Source organism: Phlebotomus papatasi, chromosome 3 (assembly GCF_024763615.1).
Source record: "Phlebotomus papatasi isolate M1 chromosome 3, Ppap_2.1, whole genome shotgun sequence".
Taxonomy (NCBI): domain Eukaryota; kingdom Metazoa; phylum Arthropoda; class Insecta; order Diptera; family Psychodidae; genus Phlebotomus; species Phlebotomus papatasi.
This window is the reverse complement of record NC_077224.1, coordinates 47178125-47197267: the sequence shown is the minus strand read 5'-3', so window position 1 is coordinate 47197267 and position 19143 is coordinate 47178125. Positions and strand designations below refer to the sequence as shown.

General features: G+C 33.6%; 1 protein-coding gene and 1 long non-coding RNA gene across 6 annotated transcripts in view; one reads left to right on the top strand and one right to left on the bottom strand.

The window, feature by feature from the left end:
• The window catches only part of LOC129808021 (protein split ends), a 168491-nt gene that overhangs the window by 125505 nt on the left and 23843 nt on the right, over positions 1-19143 (bottom strand). The window lies entirely within an intron of this gene.
• LOC129808026 (uncharacterized) lies at positions 15775-17154 on the top strand. The gene is made up of 3 exons (XR_008752342.1): positions 15775-15937; positions 16552-16684; positions 16811-17154. It is a non-coding gene; the product is annotated as an uncharacterized LOC129808026 (long non-coding RNA).

Genomic DNA, 19143 nt, shown 5'->3' with positions numbered 1-19143 from the left:
GCATTCACCTTAATATAAAATACCATTTTAGAAGAAAAGTACCGGAAAATCATCAGATAGAAAATTCACAACATTATGGTACTACCAAAACTACCAAGGCGAAATATATCGTATAACATTATACGAGGAAATAGCAATAATAGTGGGTAAAAGACGCAAAACTAAGAGCTCTCAAACCACCATTTTGGCTTCTTTTCCACCGCACAAAAGGCATCAATAGCATCAAGAAAATCTCCTTCCACATCATTTTCCTTCCATTTTTTGGCGAAAAACTCTCATGATGGGAAAAATTCCTAAAGATGGAATGGGTTGACGAGCCAGAGAGGAAAAAATAGGCGAGTATGGCAATAATGGCAGAGTTGAAATTGATGAATCAGGGAAAAAAGGAAGAGAAAGCATTTCCAAGGGGGGAGAGAAAGAGGAAAAATTACACCCAGAAAAAAAAAGAAGAATCAACCTCCATCGTCTTTACTGTGCCATTTTCCATCCATTTTCCCATATCTTTTCCTACACTTTCATTCTCACAAATATCACTATCTCTCTTCTACACACCCTCGATCTAAAAAAAAAAAGAAAATGATGCAACAAAGGGAGTGAAAATATATTCTTTTCCAATGGGATGAGTTGGAATTGTATAGAGTTTAAAAAAAAGGCCATACAATCGATTTTGTCGGCTTTTGCAATTCAACTTCTACACACCATTTCCAACACACTCATAATACATTTTCCATCGACTATATTTTCTTGTGCCCTCAGCAGTTTTTCCAGCAAAATAGACGAAAACTGAGTGAGACGTTGTGCAGAATAAGACTATGTAAATGCAAAAGATGGATATTGGAGAAATTGCAGGTAATTTTCACACATTTTCCCATAGACACTGAACAAAACTTGCTTACAATGAGAAAGTCACAAAATCGAAAATTTATACAGAAATATTCACATTATTACAATAAATTACAGTGTAATATTTTAATAATACTAAGAATTTTGGTATTCTGAAGATTAGAATATAATAACATATTTGCATGTCTACTCTTCACTAAAATCGGGAAGGTCGCACCGTGAGTGATCGAGACTTGGGGTTTTGGAGACTCTTTGTCAACTTAAGCTTTGAAAAATTGACTTTCCTTCACCAAAAACATATTTTTGAGTCATTTAGAAAATTCCCTTAAAAATTTGTTTAATTTTTATGATGTTTTTACGCGGAGGCAGACAAAATCCCGAAAGGAAAAATCTCGAAAGGGATAAAATTCGAAAAGCCAAAATCCCGAATTGAAAATTTAAAGTAGGTTTTAAGATTTCTGGAATTCCGGATTTTGGCGTTCGGGATTTTTGCTTTCGGGATTTCGGCTTTCGGAATTTTGGCCCATTCGAGATTTTTGACTTTTCAGAATTTGGCGCTGAGGATTTTGGCCCATTCGGGAATTTTGATTTTTCGGATTTTGGCGTTGGGGATTTTGGCTTTAGGGATTTTGACTAATTCGGGATTTTAGCGTTCGGAACTTTGGCCCATTCGAGACTTAAGCGTTCAAAATTTTGGCTTTCGAAATTTTTGGCTTTCCGGGTTTCGGCATTCGGAATTTTGGCTTTCGGGATTTTGGCCCATTCGGGATTTTTGGCTTTTCGGATTTTGGCGTTGGGAATTTTGGCCCATTCGATATTAATGCGTTCAAGATTTTGGCTTTCGGGAGTTTTGGCCTTCCGGGTTTTGGCATTCAGGATTTTGGCACATTCGGGATTTTTTGCTTTCCGGATTTTGGCTTTCAGATTATTGACCCATTCGAAATTTTTGGCTTTCCGGATTTTGATGTTCGGGATTTTTGGCTTCCGGGATTTTGGCTCATTCGGGATTTTAGCGTTCGGGATTTTGGCTTTCCGGATTTTAACCGGGACCGTGAATCAACCCTTTCAAAGATTGTGAAGGTCAACTATTATTATTATTATTATTACTTTCTTTAATCACAAGAATAGGGTCATCCCTTTTACAATTGTGTAATAAAAAAATCAGAAAAAAAAGAAACATAAAAAAATAGAGAATGATAAGAATTCAGAATTAAGAGTGTTCAAGAAACAAATTAATTGCTTCTAGGATCCAGCCTGAAGATAGAAATTACGAATAGTAGCCGCAGAAATACGGCAATCACTCGGAAGAGAATTAAACAGAATGGCGCCTTTTACAAAAAGCGACCGATAGAGGCAGTCATCTTGAACTTTAGGCACTATGAGTCCTCGAACCCTGGCAGAACTCCCCCTAACCAGAAGACAACTACTAAAGACTTCCAGAGTCCAGAGAGTATTAAGTTGTTCAGATTGAATTTATTTTAAATTGACTTTCAGTTCCGAACAGACCTCTATAATTTTGAATTAGGCTAAGATGGGGTAATTCGGAATCATGTCTAATTCGGAATTTTGAAATTTTCTCACTTTTTCAGACGATCAATGAGAAAAAGAAAATCAGGAAAAAGTACAATACTTTAGATTCGAGAGTAATTCTTCGTGTTCTTTTATTTCTTTTGCCATCGAAAACTCTTAGAAATTCTCAAAGTTTCAAATTACATATGATTCCAAGAAAAACCCCATCTTACCCTACTTTTTAGGGAACCTGGGGCAAAATGTGACAAGTGAAAAGTCGATTCTTCAAGATAAAGGAGATTGAGGATTCAGTAAAATACCACAACAATCTTTTATTAGTCCCTTTATATTTACTAAATCTTTGATTTTTCGAATAAGGTAGGAAGGGTGCATGGTCAAGTCAATTTTTAACTTTAAATCTTTATTTCCTTTTCAAAATTTTCACACATTCTGAGTAAGTTCTATAGGCTTTCGTGTAAAGATGTACATTTAAGATTGCTAAAATGGATTTTATAATGTGAGTGGGAGATCCTTTTGAAAAAAAATTCCCTGAAATCATTCGAGTGTGACTTTCAATAAAAATTCCAACATTTAAGTTGTCTGAAATTCATAGAAATATTCCCATTTACTTCTGTGTTAATTCCTTTTTCATTTGTTTGTCTCTTCTCACGGTGAATTTTGTGTACTATTCACAGCTCTAATGAATTTAAACAAGTCACTCATATGACTTCAATTTAGAATTTCAACTGGAATTCTTTAAAAAAATAATCTTTTCTTATTCATGCAAGACATTTTTCAATGAAATCCAAATGAAAAAGTTTTCTTGATTTTGCGCAATGTTCTTAGCCTTCCAGAAATGAAAAACGATAATTGAATCTTGAAATACCAGAAAATTTTGCCAAGAACCACTTATACAGAAATTTATGTTTTCCCCAAAAAATTTTCTTCTACCAAATGAGCACATTGTAAATTTCTCAACAGAACTATACAAATGTTTACCTGCTCTAAATCTCTCATCACATTCAAGTGTTAAACATTGCCTACACTCGACAAATTACACAGTTTTTGTCCACAATATTCAATATTGCATCATAGGCGTTTTTCATATCTTTTCAAAAAATTATCTTTTATAGACTTGATGGGAAAAACTATTGATTTATGTGTAGAGATCTTGAGAACATCTTTAAACTATACAATGGCATGTGTGAAAATATTTCCAAGGTCGTCCTAAAAAAAATCTTTTTTTTTAAATGGAATTTTACAAACATAATAATGTATAGAGAAGCATATTGAAAAAAAAAACTTTTATACAACATGATTTGAAAATCTTATATATACAGATATGTATAAGATATATACAAATGAATGTCTTCGGGCGACCCTGAATAAAATTACGTTAATACAAACGTGTTTCTCGATTAATTCTATATTTGAACCTCTCTAAGCATATTCGACCAAGAGGTTCAATTTCTAGTCAGTTCCATCTAAAGATCAACCCAAAGTTTGACTACAAGACATAAGCTATTTTCTGCAGCTAAGTCGTGACGATTGATGGAATAAGAAATAAATGCGGGTGGCCTTATGAGAATAATATTGTCGGTTCTATACAAGATAAAATAAATTGTCAATTTATGTTAAGTAAAAGCTAAATAATTGATGAACAATAAAATTGTTTAGAAAAGAACAAGAAAAAAAAACATATGACCAATAAAAACTTCTCTGTGAGAATGTATTCTTCAACCACCAAATGCTTTCAATAGAATTCAATTACATTTCTTTAGAATGTTTTCTCCCGTCCATCCAAGTTCAATTTAGTTGAAATTTAATTAAATTACGTAAAGCAATTTAACTACTCTCAAACACATTCACATACCGATTATATAAATTTATCTGAATAGTCTTTAGGTGTTTACACATAATCTTCAAAAAAAAAAAACTTCTATCAAAAATTATTTCAAACATTTTTGAAAGAAAAAAATCTATTTTTTGAAGGAATTTTTGAAGAAAAATGCCTTCGCGTTGGGTATATTTTCCTTCAAAATTTTTTTGACAGATTCCTATCATTCCCGAGTCTCTTGCTCTTGTGATTGTTTTTCATGAAAATTTGTTGTATCATTGCTGGAAAAAGTGAGAAAAGTGTTTGTAGAAGTTTCAAAGGATAGTATTTAATGAATTTTTGTTTAAAAATTAACAAAATAATTCAAAACGTTTTGAAGACTTAATGAACGGGACATCATATTCCTGAAACGTTTTCCGAAGCGAAAAAAGGTCTTAGTGCGTTATCATAAGATATTTTCCAAATATGCAAAAAAGGAAGATTATTTTTCTGGGGATGTCGTCCCGGTGGTGTCCAACCTATAGCTTTAATGGTCTCTACACACAGTAGAGAAATTTATGTCCATATTGAAGGAAACTTCCTACGCCTGTGTAATATGTGTGTAGATGCCATAAAGCGTCTACACAGTGTATAGTCTACACAGCGTCTATACATTGTTTCGTAAAAAACACATTTTTGACAGTATATTGACGTTTCCACATACAGCACTTCCTGTATTTTGCTTTGAAAAATCAATTTTTGACGAAAATTGCTCCCAATGTGTAGGCTCTCCTAATTACAAATTAATTTCCTGCGGATAGTTTCTGGAATTCTTCTGTTTAAACTTAAAGTGTTTTTGAGATTATCGTGAAAAAACAACCTAGCCCCACAGCAAATTGCGAATATTGCACAATATTTTCAGACGAAAATAGACAAATTTTGAGGTTATGTTCGCGCAATCTGGAAAGTCAATGGAGTTGCCAAGGAGTGCGTTAATTAACTCATTCCTATTCATGTTGTAGTCCACGGAGTACGAGGCCACTGTACTAAAGAACACCTGAAGACTAGAGAAAGATCAGAGGAAATGTTCCTTCAAAGGCTAGGTTTAATTCCACCAGGATCGACATTTCCCGAAAAAAAATAGACCCTTCCTTTACATTTTGAGAAAATTTTCCTCAAAAACTCTCTAAATACTATAACAAGGAACTCGCACATTTTCCAGCAGGAAACAACAAATTTTCTCTTGAAAATTTCAGATTGAAAAAACAATCTCAAATCGTGATACTTTTCTTCAAAAATTATGCCAAAAATTTTTTGGTTGAATTTTATTCCAATGTGTAGCGGGTAGTTTTTGATGAAAATGTTTTGATGCAAATTATCTTGAATTGGATTGTGATTTTTAAAGAAATTGCCTAGGGAAAGTGAGGCACCTTTGAAATGGGGCTTTTTGTACTATTTTTAAATAAAATTGAGCATTATAATGATGTATTTTAGTTTCACAAACGGTTTATGGAGCTAAATTTTATCATTGCAATTGTCTAGTTTCTATAAGTTCTATTGCAGAGCTGCTTCAGTTCAAAGGCACATCACTTCCCCCTACACATTAAACCAGGGAAGTGACATTAGCTCTGAAAAATGTGACCGGTTTTAGTGTACATTTTTTCCAGTTTTCGTACACATTTCACGAGATATCTCCAGAACTACGTAGTTTGCCAATTTTGGGGTTTTCGGTTGCCTATTAAATATTAAGTTGGCTTTTATTTTGTATTAGTATTTTTTGTTAATTCATTCTACAATGACAGAAAATAACTAGTAAACTCAAAAGTTTTTTCGGAACGCTGGAAAATTATGGACAGTATAGAAAACGTCATGCCCCTGCATTAAACAATATTTCCTTCAAAACCCATATTTTTGTCAAAAATTCTCACCAAATGTGTAGGCAATTATTTTGAAGAATATTTCAAAGATTATTTTTGATAAAAATTTCTAATAATGTGTAGATACCATTAAGGTATCTTATGGCCTCTACACATTGGGAGCAATTTTTGTCAAAAATTGCTTTTTTGAAAGAAATTCCCTGCGGTGTTGTAGGTGGAAACGTCAAATTTCTGTCAAAAACGCAATTTTTGACGAAAATTGCTCCCAATGTGTAGACACCTTTAAGGAGCAAATTTTCGTCAAAAATTGCTTTTTTGAAGGAAATCGTCTGCACTGCTGTAAATGGCAATGCCAAAGTTCTGTCAAAAATGCTATTTTTGAAAGATATTGCGTGTAGTGCTGTAGGCGTAAACGTCAAAGTTCTGTCAAAAATGCTATTTTTGACGAAAATTGCTTCCAATGTGTAGAGGCCATTACACAAAAAAGTCTATAAATTCAATTCTTTCTTTAAGAATATTCTTGTGTCTTAATTCAAGTCACTTTCAACATTTACTAAAATGCATATTTAAATGTTAAGCTAAAAGACACATGTGGCAATATCCCAGCAGTTTCTAAAATGTGTTAAATTTAATATCAAATTTATATTCTGCGTCTGACCAATAGAAAATTATTCACAAACATTACATTGTGTATATTTTACTGAATCTATTTTCGAATTAATGTTGTGTCTTTCCTTCACCAAAGATTAGTAGATATACTATGTACATCCACTGTGTATATATATAGTTCATTCTTATATAAAACAACTCGTATCCGTACAGTTGGATTTTTTCTACATCTAAATTCATAACCTCGAAAAATAGTTTTTTTTTTCGTTTTGGTTAAAAAAAATCTTCATGGAGAAAAACACCTCACTCTTTTGTGCCAGAAATATTCAATATGTTTTGCTATTATGTATATTATGGTTGAGAGAGACTAATAAACAATTGGAACTTTTTACATCTGGCTGCTTCTAAATACACATTAGCAAAAAAATATTTTACAAGTCATTTGAATTCACTTAGTGTTGCGGAGCACAGAGTGAGAATTCATTTTCACAATTCTATATACCTTTCATGAACGATTTTTCTCGGAAAATTCACGTGAGCACAACTATCTGACTCCCAGGGCGTTGTAAAATGCTACTTTTGCATTAAAATGATGATTCTGTAAAAAGATTGCATAAGCATTCTGCTCTGAATACCAGACAGTCAGTTTCACAGAAGTTAATGTTCTATACCATCTTATATTGCTCTCTCACTCTTCCTATATTCCTATGAAAATGCACACAGCAAATATATTTGATGAAAATTTAAAAATTCAAATGTGATGAAAAACATTTTGAATCTTGAATTAAAATATTTTAGATACAATTAAAATTTATACTAATTGTAGTGTGTCACAATAGAATTTGTACTATTCCCTAATTTAAATTAAGCATCTGAAAATTTTTGAAAATTTCAAAATAAATTTGCAAAATGCTTAAACTATGTCTTTGGTTTACAACTTCAAGAACAGCTACAATGGTTGTTAATTACTAGAGAAAGAGTGGACATTTTCACACATGCATGACTATAGAAAATACATTTTTTATGGTATGATTTATCTTTTTATTTATTCTTTTTTTACTAAGTTTCCTTGTAGGTTTATGGTCTGTGAAATGTTGTTACTACTAGAATAGTTTATAAACCTTCAGAAGGGAAAAAAGATTACAATGATAATCGCTGCTTTGCTCTATTACTACAATTCATTGTTGTACAGTTAAAGTAATATTTATTTCAACAAAATGTGTAATCTAAAAAATGTGTAAAATAAATTTTATGCAATGCTAAATTGTGTAATTAACACTGTAAAATTATCAACTGATTACACAATTTTGTATGTTTTGCTACATATTTTATGAAAATTACATATTTTTCAGACAAAATGTGTATAATGTTACGGTTTTATATGCGATTTTTCGCTTTTGCCTATAATTCTTGCGAGCAACGCATATAAAATCGCAATCATAGGGACTGAAATGATTCACTCAGGAGTTCAGGTTCGGAGTTGTAAGCGAGAATTTGAGTAAATTTGAGGGATCCGCTTCGGCTTATCCGTGATCAATCCCTGGAAGGTCCACCCCGGTTCGTCCCGATCCCGAGGGTGTTCCTTTTGGGGGAGAACCCCCTTATACCCGGTGTTCCAAGCGGCCTATCTGGCCCCCGGATATTCAAGAAAGATGTAGCAGTGAAATTAATAAAAATCTACAAGAGGAACTCTGGTGTTTTTCTTGGATCTGGGAGCTCACCGGTCACAAGTTATTTGAGGGTGGTTGCGAGGGGATGGTAGCTTTTACCCTATGCCCAGAAGTTAAGCCATATGCCTAAGCCTTAAAGCCCAAATAGTTTCAGGCTGATCCTCGAGAATATTTAGCGTGTAAAATGGTAAAGAAAATTTATGCAAAGGACCCCTAAATCAATGATCATAAGCCCTCAACGTATGACAATTTTGGATAAATCTTAACTGCTAAATTTTACAAGCTAAATATTCTCGAGGATCAGTCTGACACCATTTGGGTCCTCAGTTCTGAAGCCCGTATTATCTTCACTAATTTCTTTTCCGGAAAGATTGTTGGGAAGTATTTAACTTAGGATTGAATATTAAGGACAAATGATCCATTCCATTCCGAAAAATATCTAATATTTGGGACTTCGAGACCTTTGGGAAGTAGGCTAAACTTCCAGGCTGAAACTCGCATAAGTTACTTATATTAGGGTATAACGGGGTAATTTGGAACCGACCCTAAATTGGAATTGTGATTTCTTCACTATTTTAGATAGCCAAAATGAATAGGAAATACCATGAAGTAGTGCTTTACAGTGTTGGGCCTGTACTTTTCCAAGGTCTTCTTTTTGGCTCTTCCAATCTAAGAACAATGAGGAAATTTCAAAATTCTAATTTAGGTTCTATCCCAAATTAGGGTAATTTGTCAAAAGGCGGACAGCGCTGAAAGTCGGACAAACCGAATGCCGACTATGAAAGGCAAATTTTGTATACATAGGGTCGAAAGAACACCTACTGGAATTTTAAGAAATCGTATTCCGACCTATTGGCATCTATTTTATATCATTTGGGATAGTAAATTTGACCACTTATCCTTATAGGCAAACTTTTTAAGGAGTTTTGCTTGGAACCTTGTAGTACATTTCATCGTCTTTATTTTCTCTGAAATCATTTTTATATTTTAAAATGAATAAAAATATAGATATTGCTTTAGGTAATATTTTGGCCACCTTGATTTTAATAATTCCTTGACCTTCCGAAATACTTTCAGACTTTTTCAGATCATCTCGTTCGTCGAAGCGACATTTTTTGTGAATTTTTGCATTGTATAATCCCTTAGAGTATGAGAAAAACTACAAATCCATGGAAATTTGAGGAACAAAAGAAGTGTCCGAAATTACAATCTGGCCGGAATTTGGTACAGTTTTTATTACTTGAATCTTATTAGATACAGCGCAGAGTAGATAACTGCCGATTTAACGATCTTTTGTAAAAATTGTGCTGATTTGCTGATGTAGCACGAATTTGTCGATCTCGTGCCGGTATGTCAATTTGGCAGAAATTCCGCGACACGAATTTAAGCGAACCACACAGTTTAAACGAGTTATTTAAACAAACCACTGGTAAAAATAAAAGGATCAAATTGATCCAAATTTGATCCTTTTGCAAAGGATGGATCAAATTTCGAACTATGAATGCACATTTTTCATGATAGGACATGTGCATTTGATCCATCCTTTGCAAAAGAATCTATCAACCTATCAACCTAGAAGTTCATCCTAAGTATACCCCGTGGGATACCCTCTTGACTGGGCCTCTGGCTGTGGATTGCGGAGCGGATTGTGGGCGTTCGGAGCTCTGTGACGCCTCTGCTATTGTACTCTATTTGTCTAGGCTTTCCTAGCTCTTCCCACACCTAAAAACAAAACCTCTACCTGGGTCCTCGGACTCAACTCTCTGCCCCCCCACCCTTTAATGTATCCAAGTGTCAGCAACACGTGCCTTTTTTGGCCAAGCTGGCACTAATCTCTCAATATGTTTACTCCTGTTGCCCTATCCTTACGCAACGACAGCGCTTTTAACTAACTGATTGAAATTGTAAAACTGCATAAATCCTGGCATATACGATCTATGATTCAGGGTTTCTGCCGCTTACCTGATGAGATCGGTCGTGGTAAGTCGGCGGCAGACGCAATCAAGCATTAATTGAGGAGAAATATATAAATTGAATTGAAAAAATTGAATCAATTTGATCCTTTTATTTTTACCAGTGACGCTTTTTTAATAAAATAAATATGAGGAATAAAGGAATACTTCATAAGAGCGAACTGACATTTGAATCTGTCGATTCTTCGCTAAAATCATTCCGATCTGTCGATTTTTAGCTCCAGATCGCCCAATTTTGCCGATTGCCGCTCACGATTCACTCCGAGAGCCATTTATTCACCCCTTGAAATACTGTAAATAAATTTTAATATTTTGACGAAATCGCCAATGAGTGTTCCCTTCCGAACAGGTGTTCTTTTGACCCTATGAGGTTAAGCTATTCCTTAAGTGTCCGTCTTTCCAAATTTTACCCTAAATTACGTAAAGTCTTATCATTTCTCTCGCAATCGCCTAAAACAACTGACATCTTTCACTTCAAGCCTGATGCGTTTTTTAATCAGCTCACGAGACTAAAACATCTGCATCTGTACACTCTTTTGGGAATGTAACTACACCCAACATTATAATGCAGAAAATATCCAGTGACATATACGATTAGTTCAGGACAGTCGCATTTAAGCACATTTTAATCCATCTGCATTGAAAGCCGCTGTGGCATAAAATACAGCTGAAACGATACATTTGCTTTAAAGTATGAGTGGAATACATTGAGGTAAATCCTTCTCTCTCATACCATTTCAAAATTTTAAAGTCAGATTGCTGTTATATACAGAATAGTCGTGAAATACAGCAATGATGGTAATTTTTCACTTCCCCCAACAATTTTCCCCAAAAGTATTTTATTTTCTCTCCCTTCCATTTCATTTGTAAACCCAGAAATATATATATAATATATATAAATATATACTTTCCACTTATCGTCACATAGTGTCATTGCAGAAATTTCAACCACCCTTCTTTCACTTCAATGTCCCTAAGTCATATCTGACTTCTATATGGTGAACAAATGGCAATATGTTTAAAACATAGTTTTCTGGCATTCCTAAAAATTACCATATGTTTCTACCCTCTACTTTAGCCATCTCATTCGCTCTCCGGTTTTAAGCCCAACATACCCCTGAATGATATCAGCAACAGAACAAAATAATATACAGCAACTCTCTTCTCATCCTTATATTGCCATTCACGCTTATATTTTATGTGCATAATACATAATTTCACAGTGTATTTTATTCAATTGCTTGGAGACATTTTTGTTCTCTGTCACACTCAATTCCTTTTTTTTCCTTCATTCACACATGAAAATTCACCATAAAATTACATAGTACCAACTCATATTCGTTGGAGACACTTGGGTTTGGCGAGGATACCTCTAAAATTGCCATTGCATAAATTTAAATTTCATCCTGAATAACAAAAAAAAAGTGATACGATTAAAGTATACCACCCTTTTATTTCAGTTCCCCAGTGTGTGAATACTAAAGGTTACCATGATGATGAAAAATATTACCAAAATATGTGGAAGACGTAAAAAGAGGCGACGATGCTAAATGTCATGAAAGAAGGGGGAAAATAGAGAGAAGGGGATTTATTTACAGACCCATGATTCATTTCAAACCTTGAATCCGTATTAATATTATAGAGGGCCATATAACTTAACACAGAAGCGTGTTTGAAGTAACTTAATATTAAGGCTAATAAAAGTAATACGCCTGCTCTAAGAAGTTACAACGTTACAAATATTCAGAGTTCGAGGAGATCGAATAAATGCTTTTGGGTAATAGACTTGTATGCAATAAAGGTCTGCATCATTAGGACAATGATAGATTGCTTAAAACTAGATGGCCAAATATTACGTTATTCGGTAATGAGTTGTGTCGTTGTGTGTTTGGTGTGACTGTAAGGAAATCATCTACTAATAGAAACTGTTCTCATCAGTTTAACAGTGAATTCTGAGTTGTATATCGAGCAATAGGGCACTCAATCACAGAGAGAAATCCGAAAAAGTTAAAATAACGTTCCGGAAATGTTAATTTTACCCTGCAGTATTGATCCGAAATCGGTGTAAATATTACCCTTTTTAGGTGTACTGGGGGTTAAAGTTACCTTTTTTCATGTTAATTTTACCCTTAAAAAGGTGTAAAATTAACATTAAAAAAGTTGATATATTTTTACACCTGAAAAGTGTTAAAGTTATGAGGAAAAAAAGTTAATCGCACCCTCCTTTTTTTCTCAGTGATGGGTCAAGTGGTAGAGCACTCGCTCTATGATGCAAGTGTCCCGGGTTCGAATCCCCTTTAGGTCACCAGAAATTATTCTGGCGTTAAAGGTGTTCGGATTGCATCCAATGAGCTTCACTGCACTTGATTCCACGGGGCATTGGACTGACAACCTCATCCCGTACAAGAAAAAAATAATAATGCGTGCCTAGAAATCCCCTTGTGGGAAGGCCTAGTTCCTTCATGGAATGTTGTGCCAGCATTATTATTATTATTTTCTTTCAAAAATCCAGTACCTGATTTCAGCTGAAATGAAATCGGTGCATTTTCTTCTGTAATTTTTCACGTTTCTTTGATCAAAAAACTGCGGATTTCAAGATAACCCTTTAAGGACGAGACACTTTAGACCGAAAATCGACAATAAAAATAAAACTGGTAAACATAATCAATGATAAGTCTTACATTTAACCTTGGAAAGTCCAACAGAGTCTGATTCTGTGTATTTTTTGTCTCTATGAAGGATAGGAACATAAATAGCCCAAAAATTTAAGTAATTGTTCTTACCTCTGACCACAGAAGGTATCTGATGGGTTTTTGACATAATATACAAGAAAATCCCAGAAGATCTAGGATTACCTGGAGGAAGCTCCAGGAATCCTCTGACCACAGAATGTATCTGAAGTGTTTTGGGCATAATATATAAGAAAATCCCAGAAGTTCTGAGATTTCCTGGACGAAGCTCCAGGAATCCTCTAATCACAGAAGGTATCTAAAGTGTTTCGGGCATAATATACAAGAAAATCCTAGTAGATCTGGGATTTTCTCGAGAAAGCTCCAGGAATCCTCTGACCACAGAAGGTATCTGAAGTGTTTTGGGTATAATATACAAGAAAATCCTAGTATATCTGGGATTTCCTGGGGGAAGCTCCAGGAATCCTCTGACCACAGAAGGTATCTGAAGTGTTTTGGGCATTATATCCAAAAAAATCCCAAAAGAACTGGGATTTCCTGGAGGAAGCTGGAGAAATCTTCTGACCAACTTGGGTATTTTGGGTTTTCTTGACAAAATACAGAAGAAAATCCCAGAAGATCTGTGATTTTCTGGAGGAATCTCCAGAAATCTTCTGACCAACTTGGGTATTTTGGGTGTTCTTGACAATATACGGATTTAATTTAAAAAATAAATAAAATCAATTATGAATTTGAGAATTTAAAAAATCGTCATTTTTTAGCTTAAATATTTGATACATAGCAAGTAGCTAAAAACTTACAAAAAATATTCTAGATTCCTTCAACCTTCTACTTTACAATTATGTACAAACATTAGAAAAAAATAACTTTAGGTAGTTAGGAAAAATTATTTTCTTTATGGGACACCGGTGTCCCAATCGTCCTCAAAGGGTTAAGGCGCTAGTTAATGTAATTCGAACCTGTATCGTAGAGCAAGCACTGATTAAATGGTCTTTTTTGAAGAGATAAGCAATAGTTTAGGAAAAACTTGTTTGTTATGATTATGTTATACATACATATCTGTTACCAAATAAAGCATATTTTGTAAATTACATACGTTGTGTAGCTAACAAATTGACCAATTTTATCAAAGTTTTGTAATATTTAGTTCATACTTAATGCATTTTGTTACAGCATCATGCTAAAACTATCTGCCTCCATTCAATGCATTTATACCGAACCATATTGTGAATTAGTGGTATTTTTTGTGATGGAAGAGAAAGAACAAATACAGCCGAGACATATATATATATATATATATATATATATATATATATATATATATAAACATATGTACATATCATGATGATGAAACAGGAATAAAAATTCCCCCATCTTTCCCATTGTAAGATGAAAGACTTGAATTCATAATGTTATTCTATTTTTGTATTTCACTTGTTTTACAGACGGGAGACGTTTCATCTTTCTATTTCTTGAGGAAAACCACACAGGGTGAGGGTTAAATTGTGGTTCCATATTAATGATACTACCATCCACCTTGTTTTCCCATGTCACATTTGCAGAGAAAAACTGGCCTACAAACACTTCTCTTGTGGTTAATTTTTTTTTCTTCACATAAAATTTCTTCATTACATAAACACCCAATCAATTTGAAACCTGAAAATTATGTGTGATTTCGTCGAGGACACAGCAATCTCTTCCACTAGATTAATATTATAAAAATTTATTTGAATATTCGGAAATGGCGGCAAATGACCTCTGAATTTAATCTTTTATACACCTGAAAATATCGTCTCTATTTGGTTTCTTTCGTAATACTAGTTTTTTTTTATTACTTATTTTTACTTCTCACCTAGAAAATCAACTTTAATTCCGCGTGGAAAATTTTTCGTGAATTGGATATTGGAAGAAAAAATCATCGTATTTCAAAGATATTATATTCATTTGTCAAAACATAAGATTTTAAATTCTAACCACGAAAAATTGACTCAATTGCAAATAAACGAAGTGAAACACTTCATTAGTTGGCTATACAATTTTTTTGAGACTTTTCGTATTATATACATTCATATAACTTGGTATCCAGATTAAAAAAAAAAGTCCCAGAAAATTAAATTAGTTTGGATTCATTTGGGAGACACAAAGGCTGTAATATTTTGCATTTTGAACGACACACCCTATTTGTGCACAATGCAGAGAAATATTGTCATTTACGTCTTATACCACGACGATGAATGCAATATGAACACTAATTTTAGTCTTGGCTGTCTGTCTCTTGTGTCTGTCTGTCTATCTTGAAGATGGAAAATTAAATTAGAGATATATAACGAGAAAGGCAGAAAATGGATGGAAAATGTTAAAAAGCTATATAGTACATTGAATGGAGACCTAGATGACAAGTAAAGTAAAAAAATAAAAAATAAAATAAAATGACATAAATGATTGAAAGAATGATGAAAATCCTTTTATTTTGATTGACACCGCATTTCCTTCCAAGATTATACCAAATCCAACATGAAATTATTTTCCATGCAAAATTTCACCATGATTTTAATTGACGTAAAAGAAAATTATAAAGTGTCTCTCATAATTTCTAAATTTATAAAATCCCACACACTGATTTTCTCACAATATCTCTTGTGGTCTTTTATTTATGCTCACACAGTAAAAAATCGTGTAAAAAAAATAACGTGTAATTTCCAAATTACCACTAAAAAAATTGTAAATTTTAATTTTTACCACTATTAAAATGGTAAATTTTGTGTAAAAAATAATTTGTGTAAAAATTTTCAGCGTGTAACTCAAACATGTAATTTTTACCACTATTTAAGTGGAACAGTGTCACTTGAAAAGTGGTAAATATTCAACAACGTGTAAAATTTGGTGCATGTACTCAAAAACGTGTAAAATCGCCATCATAGTTTGACAGCTGCTGGAAGCATCCACCTCGGTGAGTATTTTCCTTCGTTTTTTGAGTTTTATAGCCCCTAATTTTGCGAAAAAGACCAAATCCCTCAAGAAAAAAGTGGAATACTCCTGGTAGTGTGAATTTTCAAAGTTTTATGTGAGTGATTGTTGAAAAAATCCAGTGTTGAAATTTACGTGGCGTCACTTTCAGTTTCTTTCTACTGTGCATATTTTTCCTCGGATTTCTGGTCCAAAGGGCAGTTTTCTGCCAGTGGTGGCCCCCACAATAACCACCCCTTGTGATCATCAGTCCTTCAGTCCAATCCTTAAGAAATACAGTGTGAAAATCTGCATATATTTCAACGGGTATTGAACATGTTATAACTTGTCACAATTCCACATTCTATTCCCGGAATAGACGATTTCCCTCAGTGTTTCTACTTCGTGGGGCCCTCCTGTGCTCTTACTGAATCTCAAATCCATCACTCATTGATCCTCCCAAGTTTCAGTGAAAGTTTGGAGCGTATTTTTTCCGCTATTCAACTTCTAAGATTACGATTGTGTAGTTCCGGGAACGATATCCCTTAGTACCCTGTTTATAGGGCATTTACTTCTGTGGGCGACTTTCATTTAATTAAGCTTATTTTTTATGTACAGAGGGAACTGGATCACGGAGATGGACATCCAGGTGAAATGAAAGTATGCTGATAAAACGACTAGAAGCTGGAATGCAGCAATTAGGAAGATGCGCATGGAGGAATATCTCACGAAGGAAGCAAGCAGCCCTAAGGTTAGTTTTTTTTTCTTATCATCTACTTAATCTTTTCAAAATTGCGCTTATGTCGCTCCTGGACCTGCGAATCTTAAAATTCTATTTTCCGTCTAAAAACTGATTGTTTTTTTTTCTAATTTTCAGATCACCAAAATTGCATCCTCAAAAAAGAAGTCTTTTCACATAAACGAAGCTTTTGCTGCTGGACATCGATAACCAATAAACGAAGAGGGAAAAATTGTGAAAAGAATTTTTTTTTTGGAAAAATAAAAATACACGCTAGAAATTACATGTTTTTTTAATTTTACACGCTCCTTTTTACACATTTTTGAAAATTACATTTTCCAAATTACACGGAAAAACATTACATGCTGGAAATTACACGCAAAAAAAATATTACACGCTGAAGATTACACGTTTTAAAAATTACACTTTTCCCAAAATTACCACTATAATAGAGATGTCAAAAATTACCTACTATTATAGTGGTACTTATTTTTTACTGTGCACAATATGCTCAAGCCTTTTGAACTTCGTATTTCATTTATATGAGATAATTTAAGAAGACCCATCCTGTTTTTCATTATAACTCTCAAAATATACCAAGAGATTTCACAGTCTCAAGTTCCAGTACTAACAATTTCTAATTTTTTTTTGTATTGGTACATAGAAAATAGAGAACATATTGAGGAAAAGAAAAAAAATAGAGGAAATTTACATCACGTCCTCTTTAACTTTTTTTTTTCTTCCCAATCAACCTCTTGTATTTTCGTCCTATCAACAAATATTTCAATTTCTGAGCGCAATTTTCCCTCGTTTATTTATTTCCCCAGTCAATTCCGGCTTCTTGGCAAACGAGCCATTAGTTAATCATCCGGTAATTGATTGAAAGACGAGAATTTTTCATCTAATTACTCTACCCAGAACAGCAAATACGTAGTAACATTTCTCAACTACTCTGCTAAATATTACTACATAATGTTATGAAATTTGCTACTTTCTTTCCTTTTAAATCTCATTCAAAAAATTTAAAAATTCTATTCATATAAATTTTTAAATAACTTTTGAAGGACTTTCAGTCTACTAAGAAGTCATTAGAATTCAGCCATACCAACTTGCATTGGTTAACATAATTTTATAATGTGTTGAATATGGAAAATCGATTTACTGACATTAAATTAAAAGCACCATCATCAACAAACCATAAGGCTGAAGGATTGAATTACTCCCACGCCAACGCACATTAAACAGAAAAAAAAGTTACAACAGAAACTACCAACAAACCCCATATTTTCTAATGGATGATTCTGCAACCAAGGTCAATTTAATGTATATAGTATTGATTTCATTAACATTAAGCTATATTTGGTTTTGAAGTATTTAATAAAAATTTAAAAAAGGCTATAAAAGCCTTTAGGAATTTCTAAATCAACTTTTGGCTTTAGAAGGGTAGTAATGGCTCCGATCAGTAACAACCTTTCGAAAAGACAACGACTATTCGAAAATCTAGCGGAAGCCTAAAGCAGTCTTCAGACTAGAGGTTTAGTCCAGTTCCCGAAGGTCTCCAAATCCCATAAAGCGAGCAACTTTATTGCTTCTTGAAAACCTAATAGGTTAATTATCTTAAATCTTTTGAAAAAATCATGATTGATAAGGAATTAAGAGTACTTAAACCATATGGCTAATGCCGGCTTCAGACCTGAGGTTTAGCCCAGTTCCCGAAAGTCTCAAATTCCAAAATAGCAACCGATTTTATTGATTTTTCAGAATTAACCGGATCATTTGCCCATAATGTTCAACCCTAAATCGTATTTTCCCAACAAATCTTGACTGATAAGGAATTAGAGAAGTTAAGCCATATACCTAAGCCTTAGGTCTGAAGCCTGTATAAGCCTTAGGTCTGAATCCCGTATAAAGTTCAAGTTCACGTATTAGTCGCTTTAGCGCAGATTGTTTTGCCATTTCGAATATCGGTATTCTTGATACTTCAATCGTAAACAATGTCAACAACAGTTTGTAAACGTTTGGTGCAAAAAGTGAATTTTTGTGTACTTTCGTGGAATTTCACGATGGCAGAACTTGCTCACTTTTGATGTAACTAGGAAAAACTTCAATCGGAGAGAGCTCTCAAATCCGGAAAGTAATTATTGAACGAGAGGAGTAAGTCGCTTAGCTTTAGTATTTCATATTATTTTACTCGAACGTATCAATGCTTTTAAATTTCAAAAAAATGTGATGCCATAAAATATTATCTTATGGTCATAGACATAATAGATATTAAAGATTAAAGGTTATTGAAACTGCATATATCTTACTATTATAGGGGAAAGTACTCTCTCTTCGAACGTTCATGCCTTCGAATAATGTGAATTTCTGTCGCGTTTCCTAAGAGATTTCCACATTATTGTCACATAATTATCAATAAGTGATGACAAGCTAACTAATAGTTAATAGAAATGTGTAAGTGTCTTAGGAAA